The 18,873-nt window shown below is 35.3% G+C and overlaps 1 protein-coding gene and 1 long non-coding RNA gene across 3 annotated transcripts in view; one reads left to right on the forward strand and one right to left on the reverse strand.

Moving 5' to 3' along the window:
* The window catches only part of LOC146438337 (uncharacterized), a 333,685-nt gene that overhangs the window by 260,302 nt on the left and 54,510 nt on the right, over window positions 1–18,873 (forward strand). The gene's annotated exons all lie outside the window — the stretch shown is intronic.
* Window positions 1–18,873, reverse strand: part of TUSC3 (tumor suppressor candidate 3) — a 120,744-nt gene that overhangs the window by 74,043 nt on the left and 27,828 nt on the right. The window contains exon 1 of one of the 2 annotated variants that reach the window (XM_085058880.1): window positions 5,330–5,349. The exons of the other annotated variant lie outside the window; for it this stretch is intronic. The gene's annotated coding sequence lies outside the window, so the exon portion shown is untranslated. Of the gene's footprint in view, window positions 1–5,329; window positions 5,350–18,873 lie in introns of those variants that run through there. 2 annotated transcript variants of the gene reach the window in all.

Here is an 18,873-nt window from a genome sequence, read left to right on the forward strand (position 1 = left end):
GAGGGCAGACTGACAGGAACAGAAAGTGAGGAAGGAAACAAACAGAGGAAACTAACTTCAGAAAACTTAAAGATGCAAGACCTCTCTTAAAATACATATAAATTAGTGAAAGGGTTTACAAAGTGATGAGGCTCCACTGTGTAAGAGAAGAACAAACCAGCTTTGAAAACATTTTGAAATGGGAACACTCTCAGAAAAGAGAGCATGATGACAAGCAAGGCAAAGATAAAAGTCAAATACAATGCAAGAACAACTGAGCAAGGAGACAAGGTGGCTTTTCTAGGACTTTTTTAAAAAATTGAATGAAATAGAAAAATTAGGTCATCTAGTAATATTTTCACAAATCAGTAATGCTATAAATGAGAGTAGATATATGACAGGAAGGAAGGAATGAACTGCAAGGATAAAGACAAATTGTATTTTGCCTGTCAGATCTTCCATCTTCAAAATTATCAGAGCCCCTTAGGGGCTGTGCCCCGTAGGCACAGGCCATCAGAAGGCTTGAGTCCAAAAGAAGCTTTGATGGGTGTGAATCATGAACAGTTCTGAAACACTAGCATTTACTTGACCCTTCAAAAAAACCTTTAGGTTTTTGTTCCTGTTCTCAGAATTTAGCTGATATTTGTAATCATGAATGTTGAAGAAGAGATTACAACTCCGTTTATCATGAGAATACCAATGACTCGATTAATACCATAACATTTCTTCTGCTAAAAGACTTATGTTTCTGTTGGTTTTGTTTCAAGAAGATATTATGCAAGTTCTTTTCTTTAAAAGGAGTCAGAAGGCAAATTACATAAAAATGAAGCCTACACATTTTTAAGATTTCCTTCAATTAGCAGTGCCTGCATTAAATCTTTATTCATTTCAAAAGATTCACTTGTTTTGCATCAGGCACTCCAGCCAGTAATGCACAATAAAATACAAGGAGCTAAAAAGGATGGGAACTAGTATATCCAAAACCTTCCATAACTCAAGCAAAAAGATAAACCAGAGAGAACTAATAAAAAGACAGAACTTTTATATTAACACAGGAATAATGTATAATATCCTGCTTGGTAAAGAAAAACAAATACTTTTCTGAATAAGCCTTATTCAAAGAAAAGAAACCCATGAAATAGCATTAAGAGTGTGAAAGCAAAATCATGATCTTGCCAGAAAGGAAAAAAAAGAGAGGGAAAAAATCCAGCTCTATCAGTGCTACATAATTTGCTTCTACAAAATAAAGTTACATGCATGAGTCTCACTCAGAAAAGTCCCAGTTCAAGTTCTACTTGGAAGCTAGTTGCCAATAAAGAAATAATTGATTCCTTCAGATTCAGCCTTTGTCACCTTTCCAGAGCTCTTGTGCAATATTCATTACAATGCTCTCAACTACTTGTATCATTTGTTGTTCACATTTGTTTTCCTACATGCACAAGGTAAAAAGCTAGTAACTAAACTAACTTTGTATGTATATGATACTAGTTAAAATCAAGCTAATACTTCAGGAGCGTAGTCATTAGGTACAATATATATACTTGCTTTACTGCATTCTGAAGAAATCTCTTCAAATAGAAAGTTATTCAATAGATTGCAGATAGTGACTTGCATCATAAATCATTCTGCTATAGGCTACACTTAGGTAACTGACTTCAATATGCTACCAATTTTTTGGTACACTTTATTCCAGAAGACTTCTTTTGCAGAGTAATTCATAGAAAAGACCTCGGGACTGACAGCTCTAGGATTCACAGTGAAGTCTTTCTGACTTGTGAGTCTTTAGAGAGACGAAGGTCTGATATTGTTGTTATTTACAAAGAATTTTCACAATATATGCTGCTGAGTAAGTTATCAACCTTTTCTTCATTTCATTTAATAATGAAGTCTAAGAAATAAAAGTTTCCATTTTAGCCATGCATTTGACTTTAAAGTGGAGTCTTAAGAAAATATGGCACACTTCAAAATTCCAACTGTCTATTTCAGCTTTGGATCAAAAAGGCACCCACTTAACAGACAATACACTCAGAAAACTGGCCAGTCTGTGAACAGGCAAGGGGGAGGGGAAAATGTGTTTTAAGCATACTAAAGCCAACAGACCAGTCGTAAGGATTTCATAATTCCAAATCTGTGAAATTTTTGTATGGCTTTTTTAGGATAAAAGTAAAGAAAACAGAAAAACATATTGCTGAATAAAAGCATGAGCTCTACCTCAGTCAAGAATTTTCTCCTGTGTGAAAGATGAGTGTTGAAAAGTGAAGAAAAATTGACAGAAAAATATGTAGAACCAAAAGACAAAATACTCCACATTACCCTAATAAAAATAATTAACTAATATCCTGGAAAGCAGTGTTAGAAAAGACAATGATCTATCCCAAAGAGTTCTTGCTGTGAAGATATTGAAACTGAACATGTTTTCTTTTATCATTTACTGTCCAACTATACAAACCTTACATAAAACTGTCACCAAAGTGAATTCCCATTAGGATTCTAGATATTTACACAAATTTTGTTAACATGCCTCTTTCCACCCCTTAGGAAAAGTCTTCTGCCAGAGAAAATCTAGAAGTAGGAGACAATGGCTAGATCTGACAAATCTCTGGGTTTGATGTTGCAAATAACTACAAAAGCATCAACAGATAACAGTCTAGAGACTAACACATAGAGAAAATTAAATCGATGGGTGAAAAAGCCATGTATCATTTATTTGTTTTCATTAGCTGATGTTCCAAGCCGAACAGAAGAATATGTATGATCTATGTGTGGAAACAACATGAATGCTGATTTCTGTAAACAAACATAACTAGAACATTACTTGCTGCTCCTACACTACTTTGTAACAACTGAAAATACAAAACTTAATAACCCTTAAAAATTTAATTGAGAAAATCCAAAATCCAGGAACTTGCCTACACAACAAGTAAAGCTGTTCGTTTTTTAGAAAATGAGATTTCTTCAGAAAGTGATCACCTATGAAAATTGTCTTTGCTCCTGAAATAGTGACGGTCATTGGCATTGTCCTCAATCCTGTTAAGCAGATGAGCATTCCCCACTGAAATAAAAGCTGCTTGGGAAAACATTTCTAAATAATTCTTCCTTTATCCCTATGGCTAGCAAAATATTTTTCTATTTGCAGCTGTCCCCATTATTGAATCAAGAAGAAAGCAAAAGAAAAAAGTTACATTTCAGCTGGTGTAGAGCTTGGTTTCCAGTGATGTGAAACAACTATGCTACCTGTAAAAAAGCAGTGTGACAAGTTATGAAACTAAAGATGCTGGTAGGCCAAGCTTCTGGCATCTGCACCAGAAGCAATTCCCTACTAGGGACTGCTTCCCAGTGATCCCCCATATCTCCTCTGTGCTTCTTAACCCAATAGAGCTTGACATCTAAAAGCTTTCCCTTTCATTCTGTGACTAGCAGATTAGCTACTCAAAACACAGCTTTACTAATTCACTCTCCCAAGACACAGTGCCATAAGACAAAGCATAAACAACACAGATCACCCTGTATACACACATGTTGTATCACCTGATGGTTCATCTTTCTTGGCCAAATTTTCTAAATTTCTTTTGGCCCAAATAAAACTCTGTTGGGGACAGAGGGTACCAAATAACAAAAAACAAAACACCACACATTTTTTCTTAAATGCTGCTTGTTCTGTCTGTGCAGTTGGATGTCCCTGACATTTTTAAGATTTCTTCTTTAGACTTGCTTTTATTTAGTTTGCCTTGAGTTACAACAACCTGACACAGGTAACTTAAGGCATAAGGGGTTATTGAAAAAAAAGAAAAAAAAATAAATCCCATTGATATCACTCAATGCTTCAGTGTTCAAACTAGACTCTTTCCATTTGAAATGCACCAGCTCTACCACTTGGCATCTTTCAGGTTTCAGAAGAGATTTCAGGTCTTTCTGATGTAAGAGAATGCTGAATACTGTTCTGAATATGTGAACTTAAGACCTCAGCTCTAGAAAGATTAGGTCAAAAGCTGTAATATGAGATACCTAAACTAGGAAAAGTCTTCAAACAAATTAGCCTGGGACTCAATCTACTTATAAGGCTGAAGCATTGGTTATTACCAAGTCATTCCCCTTTCCTGATAAAAAATTCAAATTCCTTCCAGTACCTCAAATTTCAGTCTCTGTAGTAAAAGAAATAAAGTAAGGAGTTCCTAACTAATGATTTGAGATACTACATTTGCTACTGGAGATGAGTTAACTACAGATTTTGTGGAGTATTTCTGGAATTATGATATTGCAAATAAAATAAAAAAAAAAAAGATGGCTTGACTTCCATGTTTCCTTTATGTGTATTTTACCAAAACTAGCTAAGGCAGATTGAAAAACCACCCTTGACGAAAATTCTGTTTTGTTCTCTCAGGTGCATCAAATTCCCAAGAAATGTTAGCTTTGTACACAATCACTTCAGGACAACACCCACTGCAAAAAAAACCAACCAACCAAACAAAAAACAAACCACAAAACAAGGTTGCACTGATAAGCCATGTAAAGTATCTCATAAATCTATCTAATGAAAGTAGCTTAAATTCCAATTTATTTTAACAATCTCTATTTTAGTCTTTAATTACAGTAAGAATGTTGCGGTTTAAAGGATGTTGCAGCAGACTTTACCCTAGAGCTTCTCTACCCAGCCCGGTTCAGCGCCTCAGTGCTCCAAACCCTCTGTCCCAGGGCTGGACACTGCGCTCTCACCGGCCGGGGAGCCATAAGGCTAGCTCTGGTTCGTCTGCTTCCACAACCGGCGGTGATAAAGGAGGCGAGGAGGGTCTATGCGTTGTGTCCATGGAAGATGTTTATTCGCATGGTGCAGCAGAGGCCAACGACCTCCCCGAGGCAGAGATGCCTCGAGGGCGAAGGCCTCACATGCACAGCCACATGTGGTGCATAGACACACGTGGAGCATAGATGGCAAGATGGCGGAGGGTAAGGGGTTTTATAGGGAAACAGAGAGGGGCAGGGACAACACACAGGCCCAGTGACCTCTGGGTACAGGGGAGGTACAGGGGCGGAGTTAGGAGTACAGGAACCAATAGGGGAAACCCGAGGGAGTGGCCAGGGCCACGTGGGGTTAGGGTACAGGAACCAATAGGGAAAACTGGGGGTGTGGCTAGGACTATGTGGAGTAGGGAAGGAAGGACAATAGGTGACAAGTACAGTCGTTAAGAAAGGGGTGTGGGGAACTTGCAGCCATTATCACAATATAAGAATAATAGTACAGAGAAACTAACTGAACTAATAAACACATTTCAGAAGTATGTTTTAAGAATAGTTAGCTTCTCTAAAAATGTGTCTGATAAACAGTCACAGATATGCAATTACTGATACCGACCCCATTACATTAGTGGCAGAAAGATGATGGAATCAACATTCAAAGTGTTCTTACAGGCATTCATTCCTCTTTTGTCCCTTGGTCACCTGATGCCTGCATATAAATGTCATTTACACTACCAACATATCAGTATCCTTGAACATATAAAAAATATTTTTATCATGGGTAAAACTCAACACACAATAATGGGATATATTTAGATAATTTAATATAACATTTCCTACACACTAAAAAGGGAGAAGATAGATGGCTACTTTCCTGCACAAGCCTTCCAAACAAGATTTCAAATAGCTCATGGGCTTGAAAGTGCGAAAGAAAGGTAATTTCTTTGATCTGTCTACCTCTTCACTCTTCTCTCTAAAATCTTCTAGGCTATTCTAAAACCTGGGAAAAAAAAATATATTTCAGTTTTGTCAAAATTTATTCCTCTTCAAATTAAGGCATGCAGCATCAGTAGCTTTATCAAAAATACTAATTCCCTATTTTGAATTTGTCTTCAAACAGGAATAGAAGCCATGGGTCATGTCAAAGTTACAAACTGTAATTTCTTGATTCACAACCCTTGGCCTAATGGAGAACTCCAGAAGTATCTGAATATTCCACTGAGCAACAAATTATTCTGCAGCCATACAGTCATAAACTAATTCTTCTATTAAGAATGACTATCAGTACTGCAAATATTTTCTCCAATTCCTCCTCTGCAGCAAAAGAAAAGCATGAGTAATGCAAATATTACTAACCACTAAGATATACAGAAATCTGATTGGATACTTTTTCCCTTCTAAGATTATTTATTTATTTACAAAAAGCCATTGCCTGAACATAATTGAGAAGCCATGTAAGCTCGTACAGTATGACCGACTTAATATTATGCTCCATTGATTCAAAGTCATTTAGCTGTGACTGAGGATTTGGTTTTTGGAATGAGACACCGATTTTCATGTTTATGTAATATAGCCTACATTTTGTGGCATTAAACATAAAAATGTCCTTTTAAGGCTGAGTAGATAAATGAACAGAGAATTAAAAGTACTGTGTGGCTTGGTTTTGTTTTGGTTTTTTTTTTTAGCCCACAAGTTGTTCTATTAGTAGTTTCAGAAAAATCTGTTTGATTTCTTATTATATGAACCTGACATTTGCTGAACATTTTTATTTTTTGCAATGTGGAAAATGCAAGACTGAAAATTATCTCCATAATGGTTTACATGACTGTATTTTGTCCACCTAATTTTACAAAGATCATCAATTTCCATTGAGTACAATCAAAAATTGACAATTGATTTCAAAATACAAGGAATTCACCATTTTTTATTTAATACTTTTCAAAATTTTCCTAATTTGTCACAAACTTCATAACTTACATTCATTAAAAAATACAAGTAATCTAATTTAAATAAAGCCTATAAGATCAACAATATGAATTACAAAGTAGGAGTCTAGTACTGTAAACAAGCACACAGCTTACTTCAGGAAAGATAATCCTTACTGCGCTGCATTACATAAACACAAGTGAAACCATATAATTTTTATAGAAATAAGCCTAGGTAAGATGCCTTATACAACTATATGCTTTTCCCCTATTATTTTACTTTTTTTTTCTTTATAAGCATGGAAGTGATTAATAACATAATGAGAAATATAAAAAGGATGAATTATGAATTAGAGAAAAGATTCTACAACAAAAGCACCGGCTAAATCTCAAAGTACATTTTGCTTAGGTCACCTTTATACTGGAAGGATATTAGTCTCAGGAGAGCATAATATAGGACATCCAGGATGATTCCAAGACTACCTGTTACACACAAAGGCTAAAAAAGCTCCGTTTACTCTCAGTGGAAAACAATTCAGAGTGACCTAGCAAAAATATTGCAAAAGTTCTTGATTAAAGATGGGAAGAAATCTTCAGCTAAATATTAAAATTATGTACAAAAAGTTAAAAACTAATTCTACACATATATTTCAATTGATTAAGATCAAACTCCTAATTCTAAATTACTACAAAATTTTCCAATAGTCAAAACCTTCAGATTCCTGGGAATTGGATTCAGCCATACCTTTCAGAGTGCTAACTTTATGATTTTTAAGCAGATACTTCAAGTTAACTCTAAACACAATTATTATTTCACAAATTTCACAATTATTTCACAATTATTATTTCACAAATCAAAACTCTTTCTAAATCTGGGAACACATCTCAAAGCTACAGATTATCAAGATGTTTAATATTAATTCATTTGGCCTGCCATTCTCAAATATTTCTGAGTTTTAGGTAAAATTAAACTTAACAAAGCCAGCCTTTTACACTACGTGCTATTTATATTGTCATTCTGAGTTTCGTGACCCCAAGGATTTTTTTATTAAATGCAGCTTTCTGCAGTAGTCATCTCACAGCATTCAGCAGCCTGGCTCAAATCTACAGTATAGAATTCGGAATTAACTACTGAAAGCCATTCAGTAATTAATATATACTTTGTGTACCTGTCCCTTGCTACAAAGTATACTGATTTCTGACCGATTATTACCATAGTCTTCATGTTTAAAGATAAGTAACTTTTGATCCCATTATTTTCCCTTCACTTCTTCAGTGTTTGCTGAAATCAGCAGGCACCCTTATTTAATCTAGCTCATTTGAAGAAATGGTATTTCTGCACTAAGAGCAAGGGTTTGACACTACAGGAAGACACAAGCCATTTCTCCTCCTTTTTCCTTCATTCTAAAACTAGAGTTCACAGTGTCTTTAAAAATTCAAAAATGAGGTCTTTCCTTTACTGTCAAGCACTATTTGTGAAGTTGGACAGTCTACATACAATGCTGTATAACCAACTGTTCCCTCTCAACTTTATTGCAAAATATTTTTTCAGCTGAATCTCTTTAACTATTAAAAAAGAAAGTGCTACAGTCAGGTTGCTCATATATGTTTTGTACATACCAGAGCACGTAGTTCTGGTACACCATATATACCCTAAATGAGGATGTGCTACCCTGGGACAAATTCAAATAACTTATGTACTATGTTCCTTAGGGCAAGCAAATAAACAAAATTAAAAAAAAAAAAAAAATTAAAACCCACCAAAAAAACCAAAACAAATGCAAACACTAAATAAACAAAACAACAACAACAAATTACCAAACAAACCAAAAAACCCCAAACAAACCCCAAAACCAAACAAAACAACCAGCTACCCCTAACCACCGGGCAACTCCTGACAATGCTCAGTCATCTTCTAAGTACAGAAGTGTTCACCGATATTCAGATAGAACCTTCAGTGCTTCATTTTGTGCCCACTGCCTCCAGTCCTGTCACTGGGCACCAATGATTCTGGCTGTCATCTCTACACTTTACCCTTCAGGTGTTTATTTACATCAATATAACTCCTCCTGAACCTTTGCTTTCCTAGGATAAACATTCTCAGCTCTTCTGGCCCTTCCTCAAAACATCTTCAATTTCAGAACATCAGGTGGAAATCATTTATATTTAAAGGATAAGCATGAAAAGACATCACTTTATTAAACAGTGGTTCCACCCTATTTTTTTGTTTTTCATGAGTATAAAGAAAGTTCTTAGAGAGCAAGTAGCATCTAGAGAAAAGGTGACTTGAACAGACACCAACAAAATTGTTCCTTTGTTCAAAGTGTATTTGTTCCCTGTTTCACAATAAAGTAATTCACAAACTGAATTGCTGTTGAAATACTGCCAATCATCTTTCCTTTTTATCCCTTACTGCACATTTTTCTGCATATTTGTGGAATGGCAAGATTTTATGTTGAAAGTTGATAAAGTAATGATGATAGTAACTTCACAAAGAGGTAATTCACCTCAGAAATTGGAAGTTGCTTTGACTTTGGTGGAATGCTGCCAGTAAATCACAGTTTGAAAGGGGTCAAAAAGCCAAATGAGCAACAAAAGTTCAGGGTATTACTGGATTTTCTCCCTGAAAAATTAAAAAATTAAATAGAATCTAGATCTTTTTTACTCTCTGTAAACAGGCATGCTAGAGAGACATTTTACAAAGCCATTGATAACTCAGCTCTCTTCTCTGTGGAATCATCACATGGAAATTAATCCCTCAAAGCCCTTAAGCTCTGTGCTACATTGAAGAATTGCCCAGACAACCAAGCTATGGTTAATGCTAAAAAAGAACTTTCTTCCTCTTCTTCAATTTTTTAAGTTACTTCAAACACCAGATTCAAATACAAATAGACGACTAAATATTCAAATATTCAAATAGAATAGACGACTAAACTGCTACAATGAAAAGAAGTTTTATTAAAAAAATGTTATGAAAGGCTAGCTAGGGAAAGCACCAAGAATTTACACTGAATTAGGTTATAAAGGAAGACTGGGAAGGGGCAGTAGCACATACCGTTGAAAGAAAGAATGCTAATGACAAATCAATTCAACGATCATTTCAAATATAAAATGCATAGTAAATACAAAAGAAACCAGAGAAGATTTGGTTCTATGAGTGAAAATATACTAGAATGAAAGGGCAGAAATTAAACTGTTCTAACGCATGTAAGCACAGTTTGGTAATCAAAAATATAACTGCTTGAACAGAAAAACAATGAGACCTCAATCAAGCATACCGAAATAACTTTGACAGAATCCCCTTCAGAAAAATGATTTTTTTAACTTGCTCCAACAAAGAATTGGAGCAAATCATATAATAAGAGTACATCAACTTTCTTTGTTATTACGTAACAGACATTTAAAATGAGGATATAGAACATAAAAGTTTTAGAGAGAACTAAGTGATCTTTAACAAAAGCAACAAATCAGCAGAGCTGTCCAGACAAGCAAAGAACAACTAGTTAACTTAATACAGAGAATACAAAAAGCATCTAGTTGAAAAATATTCTGGATATGAGTACTCTGGCGTCTTCATCTTCCAAAACATTAAAAAAAAAAAACATGATACAAAACCAAAAACACCAATCACAAAACTTAACCAAAACAAACACAAAAATCCAACAACATCAAAATCCCCCAAACCTCAAAACCAACACATAGGCAGATGTTATGAATTTGGCTATTTGGTTTTACTGAGAGGATTCTCAAGTACTTATTTCTTATTGGCACCTTAATGTTAATACGAAAGGTTATCTTGCTGATTAGCATACTGGGAAACCAAAAAACAAGATTTTTTTTTAATTTCTCACTTGCCTCTTCACAGCAAGTGAATTAAGAGAGTAGTGTCAGAGGAAAGATGTGGTGATGATAAGCAATAAACACTTTCTATCTTGTGACAAGGCAGTTAAGTACCTTCTGAAATAAGATATCTAAGTACGCGCAAACTAATTTGTGTGAAATTTAGGAATTTTAAAAATTACAATCAACAAGTTGTAGACAAAACAATCTTTAGACTGGAAAAAGTTGTTATTACCAAAGGCACTGAAATATCTTGTAACTACCTACCACAAATACAAGTTTTACTTTTTCCTTAAAATTCCATGTGTTTTTTACGTTTTACCTATTAACTCAAGTATCCATAGGATCAAACCTCTACAGTAGAAAAGAAATAAATATTATGCAAAGTATCATTACTATTCTCACTAAACAAAAGAGGTAACTCCAAACTTGGCTGATATAAGACCTATCAGGGTTAAAAACAACTGCAGATTTAAAAAAAAACCCCAACTATGAAAAATCTCCACCCAAACAAACAGAAAGAAAACTTCTTAGATTATTCTTTCGATAAAGAAGAACATAATTTCAATCATTAAACAAGTCAAGAAATAATAAGCTTCAATTCTGTAACAGACCAAGTACAGACAGATGATTACTCTGCATCTAAAATTAAGGTAAACAAAAAGAATATTCGTACTTTTGAAGGGTAGGGTGTTTAAAGATAGAGAAAATAGGGAGAGAAAAAATTATTTGGAAGTTTGTTTTCTGTGACTGATTTTAAGGAGTCTTTTGATACAGAATAATGAAAAATATAAAAGGAGAAAGGAAGCCTGACTTTAAAATTTGACATTCCACAGACTTATCCTAGAGATTTGCTTTGAAAACAATTAGAAGGATAAATCAGAGAAGCACTTTCCCTATTTTTTTCCCCCAGCTGAAAAAGAGACACTTTTCCTGATTTTCTCAATAATCACTTTTCCCAATTACCTAAATGCACACAGATGTATTCTGAAGTCCCCCTAGATCCCAAGTCTGTCATCGTAAGAACGTAACAGAGGCAGTATCAGCTCAGGCTACAAGTCAGCCTAGTCCCCATGCAATAGGATTTCCACAAAACATTGCACATACAAGGCAAACTTATTAGATATACTAGTATATATCCTCCCAGCCCTCACCATTCGCATCTCAGGCACATCCTGAGGTAGAAAACACTACTTTTTTTATTTAAAATAACTCCACAAAGTATTAACACTGAAAAATTACTGAAGTCAAAGGCTACATAATCTTTAAAAGACAAATTCATTGATATGTGAATAAAATTTATGCACGTTCTTGTCTTGCCTTGGTTTGAAGCTGGCTGAAAAGATTTACTATACCTAATTCAACCCATCATCCTATATTTAAATATTTCAGTTTTGAAATCTGCATTCTTTAAGGTCAATATTAGACACTAGTTAAGCACACCACGTTCCAGCACCGCCCCTTTTCAACTCCCATTCAATCTAGATTTTGAAGTCAGTTTGGGGAATAAAAAAATGCACCTCAGAAACCTTTACTTATGGCCTGGGGAATCCACAGAAATAGTTTCCCTGCAAAAAGTTTACCTTTTTGAGCGTGAAGGTCTCCAGTACTGCGCTTTCTCCAATGCCAGACTAAGACAGCCACCTCCCTAGTTCTGCTACAAATGCTAAAACTTTGCCATAATAAACAACCAGAGAAGTTTGCCAGTTAGGATACATTGCTGAGACTAATTTTTAGTAAAGTGGTAGCAAAGTGGTCTGGTTCCAATAGCTAAAACAGTTGCTATTAGAAGGAAAACTCAGAAAAAACTGAAACAGTAACTGACCCAAAAGCAGAGAAGGGTTCCAATCTGTTCACTTCTCAATTTAAGCTACAAACCCATTTATAGAGATAACCTAAAGCGGCAAGTCGACTAGTGAAAGACCAAGGGAGAAAAAAATCTTTGATAAGCTTACTCCCCTTCTTCTCCCTAAAGTAGAGTAAAAGGGTGGATCTTTTGATAGATAAAGAATAATTGCTATAGAGAGGAAGATTAGATAGCCCTAAAATCAATTGTAAGTGGTAAGTAAGTGCAAAGCACATCAATATGCTTAGCAACAAAATTGGTGAATATTCATGGAACATGCAAGAACAAACAGTAAAAGACCTCATTACAAGGAAAAATGCCGATCAGGAACATTGACATTGCTTGCACCACTTTAAATATAGTCAGTCTGGGAGATTTTCGTCACAGAAACTTCTTCCAGTCTTAAAGACATGCCAGAGAAAAAGTAGATGCTAGTTATCAGCTCATTCCAGTTTTCATCTGGCACAATTTACACTCCATGTTGTTCAAGGGAGTCAGGGTTTCATAGCTCAAGAACTGGACATTAAAAAAACAGTTACATTTTTACACAACTGTATTATTCATTGTGCCAAAACTTCCTTTTCCCTGCATTATATATCTGCATATCCCCAAATAAAATTCTCCACTTACACAATTAGTTTGCCCCCTCTATATTTAGAAGAAAACAGTTATGAAAAACTCTCATTCTGACAAGCCTAGAGATGAGTAAAGTAATAGGAATTACATTCAGGTTCAAGAAATCCACTGCAGACATTTCAACTCCTCCCTGCACATTTTCAGTGAAATAATACATCAGTGACCACAGGGAGGAGAAAGCATCACCAGAAATTAGATGCAATTACTTGCCCTAATCCCTACAGACACAAAGACTGAGAATACACTTTATCTCCATTTGACAGAAACCTATCCTTTTACAAGAACACAACATGATTTGCTATAAAGTTTTTGGTCTGAATCACATTTAAAAATAACTATGAGGCATTACTTTCCAATTTACTTTGCTGGTACATAAGTCCTTATCTCCCACTCCAAGAATGTAGCTAAACTGAATTGAATTTACTCTGCAAAACAATGTATATAGGACACAATAAGTACAAAAATTAAAAATAACATGGTTAAATATTCTGCACTATGCATACACATGGAGTTACATATGCAGGACTGAAACTGGATGATTATTAACCAAGAACACAAATGGGTTGCTCTATACACACACTCCAACTTGACTGAAATCATCTGACTGCCTAACTATTAGTTTGGCTCACTGGTTTTGGCCAGATAACCAGTAATTTATTCTTGAGGTATAAGGTCAGAAGAGACCATAATTTTTCTGAAAAAGTACTGTGTTGTCAAAAACTATGTAAATGAATGGTTCAAAAGACAAGGGTACAGAAAGGAAAGTATTTAAAGATTTCATAATATAGAAGAGACATGGCTTGTGAACCAGATGGCTTTTTACCAGCTGCTTGTAAAAGGGGATGGAAGAAATAATCTGTAGCATGACTAAGTCAATTTGCAGATACAGAGTTCTGTCTTCAGGGTAAGTTACCAGAACCTTTAACACTGAAATAAAGCTTCAAATTTACACAAAATCAAACACTGTATTTGAGGCACATTAACAGTTCCCACTTCGGACGGAGTTAACCAATGAGTTAACCAATGAGAAGAATTTACTCTTCTGGTATTTCTAAATGGCATTTAAACAGACCATCAGGGAGAAGTGGCAAGATGCAAATAAAGCAGTTTTCAGACAATTAAAACTGGAAATTTCTACGAATACACGAAGTTTCAGGAAAGGGTATATTTTAAAAACATTAATGCAAAAAACTATGTACCAGAGGCAAGCCAGTGCTTTCAGAAAGGCTGCAGATTTTAATAGAAAATTCTCCTGGAGAGAATTCAGTTCCTCAATCAACTGCAGAAATCCCTAAGAACAAGCTCCACTATCTGCTGATCTTTCCTCACAGTCCATACTACCTTTAATAGCTCGTATTTCTCTTTTTCCCTTTTTCATCATTCATTGTCATGAAAATACCCATTTTTCCCACGGAAATTAATGAGAAGAAAGAGAGGAATGTACTATTGACTTCCCGATAGCAGACTGGGCCACCAGAACTCTTAGTGGAGAATAGAGAATGGAAAAGAAAGATTCAGAAATCATGGAATTTCTTCTTCTAGATGAGGAGATCCAGAAGATTTCCTGAAGACATTCTAAAGGGAAACAGGATCAACAATGACAGAAAGAGGACATCAGACCTGGAAAATGGTTGAAGGGGTATAAGCACAAAGGATGCAAGCTTCTGCCATACATACAGTATATGGCTGAACAGTACACTCTAATATATGCTACAAAGCTGAAAGAAGCAAGAAGTTACTTTCAAGGTGTTAAAAAAAGCCTGTTACAGAATCCGTGACATCTGTGTTGAACTCACAATTGAACACACCATTTAAACTGCTGAGCAATATATTTCTTTGATATTACACTGACACAGAATTTATACGTCAAATCATGTTCTCCAGCATTTAAGTATAATATTAGAGCTCTATTTACACTCAACTAATTTTGCAAAAGGAATTATTCTTTTGATATTGTTGTTATTCATGTAATCAGAGCACTAAGAAATCCTAATCAAGAAGCAGAATTTAATTGTGTGTTCCTGAAGAAACACATTAGAGACAGTTCTTGTCCCCAAGAGTTTGGAAGCTGCAAGTCAAAGAAGACAAAACACATGTCATTTGCTTATTATGTATTTCTGCACACAGAACACAAGAGACCAATGAAGAACATGCATTAACATGGTCCACAGTTGCTTTGCCACATTTTTCATCTAACTACTGTCAATATTTTAGAACCTTGACAGTAAGATAGACTCAAAGAGGGATTTAAGAAAAAACAGTTTTTGCAATGCTTAATGATGTGCTGTTCCAGTAGGAAAATATTAATAAAATTAATCCAGAGATACTTGCTTTTAAGGTGAATGGACAACAAAGATGCAGGAGAATGAAGAGCACAAAGTTGGTAAAAAAATTGCTTATGCACAAAAAGGGTAAAGTAAAATATCTTCTGTAACTTTTGTTTACTATTCATAGTTGCAGAAGTAAATGGTATGTAATCTATCATATATATTGATGGACTAGGGCTAGAAAACAAACCAAAGACAGATGTGGTAAGTAAAACACTGTCATTTTTGCAAGTTTTCAAAGCAGTCATTGCCTTAATATTCATTAACTGTAGAGAATCTTTATTTTATCCCCGAAGCCCTAATTATTGTGAATCCACACTGTCATCTACATTTTTTTGCAAGACTGCACCCTCTTCCTTTTCAGAAAACTTAATTAAATCTTTAATAAGCCAGTATAAATGTAAAGGATGTGGAAAACAAAGTATCACCTTATGCATATTTATTAAATTTCTGCAAACCCTAAAGCATTTCTCCCCAAATTAATGGTATGGAAAAATTGATTTCAGTTTACCTACCGATTTCTTTTCTTGTAATAATTCCATCTGTTAGCTCTCATGGCAGGGACCTTGGCACTAAAGAGCATCTGAATATAATCTCCAGAACTTGGTCTCAACCCCACAGCTGATCACTTCCTCAGGTAATTGGTTAAAATAATGCTGTTTAAATCACTGTGTGAACTTAAGCATGAAATCTACCCACCCTCAGCAAGTGGATAGCCTTATTTTCATATTCTTGCTCAAACTGTAGCATATAAAGCAGCTTAAGATCATTGAGGAAGTTACCAATGACATTCTAGTGGTGTTACCACAATATGATTATGAGCTCTGGTGTTGAAACTGGTGATAGTATAAGTGCCATTTCTAAAAATACTTAATCCAATACAGTTACTTCAGGTAACTCATTAGACTTTTGAAAGGCAACGAGCATAAGATAGATATGGTAGATCACCGAACTGAATACTAACAGCTGCATACATGCAAATAATCTTGTCCTAAGAACAAACATTACTTTCAAATAATATTAGTATATTTAAGTCATCCAGGGGACAGAGGAGGAGGGAAGAGCAGAGAGGACAACAATGCTCAAATGTTCCAAAGAATTGAAAAACTGCACTAGTTCTGGAGAAATCACATGAGCTCTAAAAACAAAACAAAACAAAACAAACTTAATTCCAACTTTGAAACTTGTGATGAAAACCCTATAAATTAATTGATTGATTAGACATCTGCACACTGTTGATTCCTCAGGTCGTGGAAAATTTAACAGCTATGAAAGCATGACTTGCATTATTCATCTGGTCTAACTTTGGGATCTACAAATAGCATTTATAATGTCAGCACCAAATTTCAGTGCTGCGTACTCTCATAAAACATTCAGCTAATATTCTAAAAAACTGTATCCAACCACCTTTCAAATATACTAAGCTCAATGATTAACACGATAGTGTATCTAGTCTGTCACTCTGCAATGCACTCATGTTTTGTTCTTCAGCAGTGATATCAGAAATAGTTACCATAACCTATCAATGGTCTCTCCGATGCCAGCATAACCATATGCAATAACGTAATCAGCTAATTATTCCCTCATTTGTTTGTTCAAAAATTGCCCTTTCCTCAACAGCTTAGAATTGCCATTTATTTTCAAATGGCTGACATTATTCCCTCCTTCCCCTCATCATAGTTTTACAGGATAGTCTTATAGAAGTGACCTTCACACTTCGTTCCCAATCACACAGAGCAATCAGGTAGGTGAGTACAATAGAGAAATACTGCATCATTAGTTTTAAATCACAGGAAATAACCCATGTCATGCATAAGATTACTTGTCCCTCTTCAAATGACTGATGGAAGATGACCAATATATTAGACTGAAAAAGACTTCTAGAATCATCTCATTCAAAACAGTCACGTGAAATGAGCATTTCTTCTTATAAGTTACTTCAAGAGCTAATGACTATCCACTACAGCACCATCCCTTCTGTCAAGATTTAATGCAGTTTCAATTAAAACGGTTTTTAAAAAAATCATGCGTTCTTGATTCTTACTGTTCTTATAATTTTAAATGTTGTAGAGGTCATTCCATTCAACCTTCTCCTCAAATCATGGTTAAATTCTGGAGTTACTATGGGCTGCTGAGGGCATTGTCCAGTAGAATTTTTAGTTTACAAGGATGGAGATTCTGCAACTTCTATGGGCATTCTCTCCAATATTAATAATTTTCTCCCTTCAATTTCTGGTGAAAATTTCCTTCCTCCTGCACCTTCTGGCTCTCACTGCCTGTCATTTCACTATGCAAACTACTAGATTATGAATAACACATCCATTCCTTATGTTTCTTGGGAAAAACTTAAGAAAAAATGCAGAGCTCTGATCTTTCACCAAGTCAGAAACAGCATGATTTGCAGAGTGACAGTTATCCACAGAAGGGAAGAATCCCTGCTCAAAGCATGGACAATATAAAACTTATGCCATCTGAAAAACTGTGTAAGTCTGATATGCCATATCAGCTATTTGTGTGTCAATTTACTGCACAGAAAGAACCAAACATGCCTTTATTGTAACAGCAACATACAAGTCCAGTTCTGCAAATTTAAATCTCCTCTAAGTCAAAAGGGTAATGTCCAAATCAAAGGTTAAATGATCACAGATTTATCCCAGCTCATTGTAACTTAATTACTCCCAGTCCCAGAAAGCTAAAACTGCATTCACAGTCAAAGAGCATCATCAATAAAAGGTCCAGATACCAACCCAATTATAATGAAATAAATAAGTGCTTCAGTAAGAGAATGGGCCCTTAAGAATGCTGACCCACTATGAAGAACATGTTTCCATACTACACTGATTAGGATGTAAACAAACCTTCTCAACAGCGATGGTGAAGCCATCATTGCAATCCAATTTGTACATGGCAAAACATGTCTGATTTTATAATAAATTTGAATATAAGTGATTTGACAGTTTCACTTCACTATTCATGTCTAAGAGAGAGGAAAAAAAATCTGCTTCAGGCCAGAAGAGGTTCTTGTAAAAGAACAAACTAACTATGAAGCAAGGTAGCTGTTTGAACAGTATTACTCTATTCAATGAGTTCAGAAAATGGACAATACTTCTCTAGGTAGTAGGAGAGATGAAAAGCATTCACTTTCCTTGACAGCAAAATACTTGGCAAAGACAAAGACTAATAAAATGATAAGGCATGAGCCATAGACTTGTCAATCCTCTCCAGACACAGTTGTAACTACAGATGTAGCTTCCTCAACAGCATCATTCTGAATACCAGGGAAAGAGAGGTACAAGACCTGCTGAACCAATCACAACTGAGCATTCCTCATGGAAAGATCCATTAGTGAAGAACATTAGACTCAAGAAGACCAGAGCTGAAGACAGTGGAAGGGTGGAAGATTACAGGTTGGTAAGAGGGTAATGCTTCCCCTTCCTAGGCGCCTGTTTGCAGATGCTGTTAGAGAAAAAAATACTGGATAATGTGAACCCAGCCTGAACGAGTTAAGCCATTATTACCCATTTTATACTGAGATCCGAGATGATTTCATGTTATAAAATATTCAAAGCACAAAGTAGTTTTACAC

Source organism: Lichenostomus cassidix, chromosome 4 (genome assembly GCF_008360975.1).
Source record: "Lichenostomus cassidix isolate B80296 chromosome 4, HeHo_3.0, whole genome shotgun sequence".
NCBI lineage: Eukaryota > Metazoa > Chordata > Aves > Passeriformes > Meliphagidae > Lichenostomus > Lichenostomus cassidix.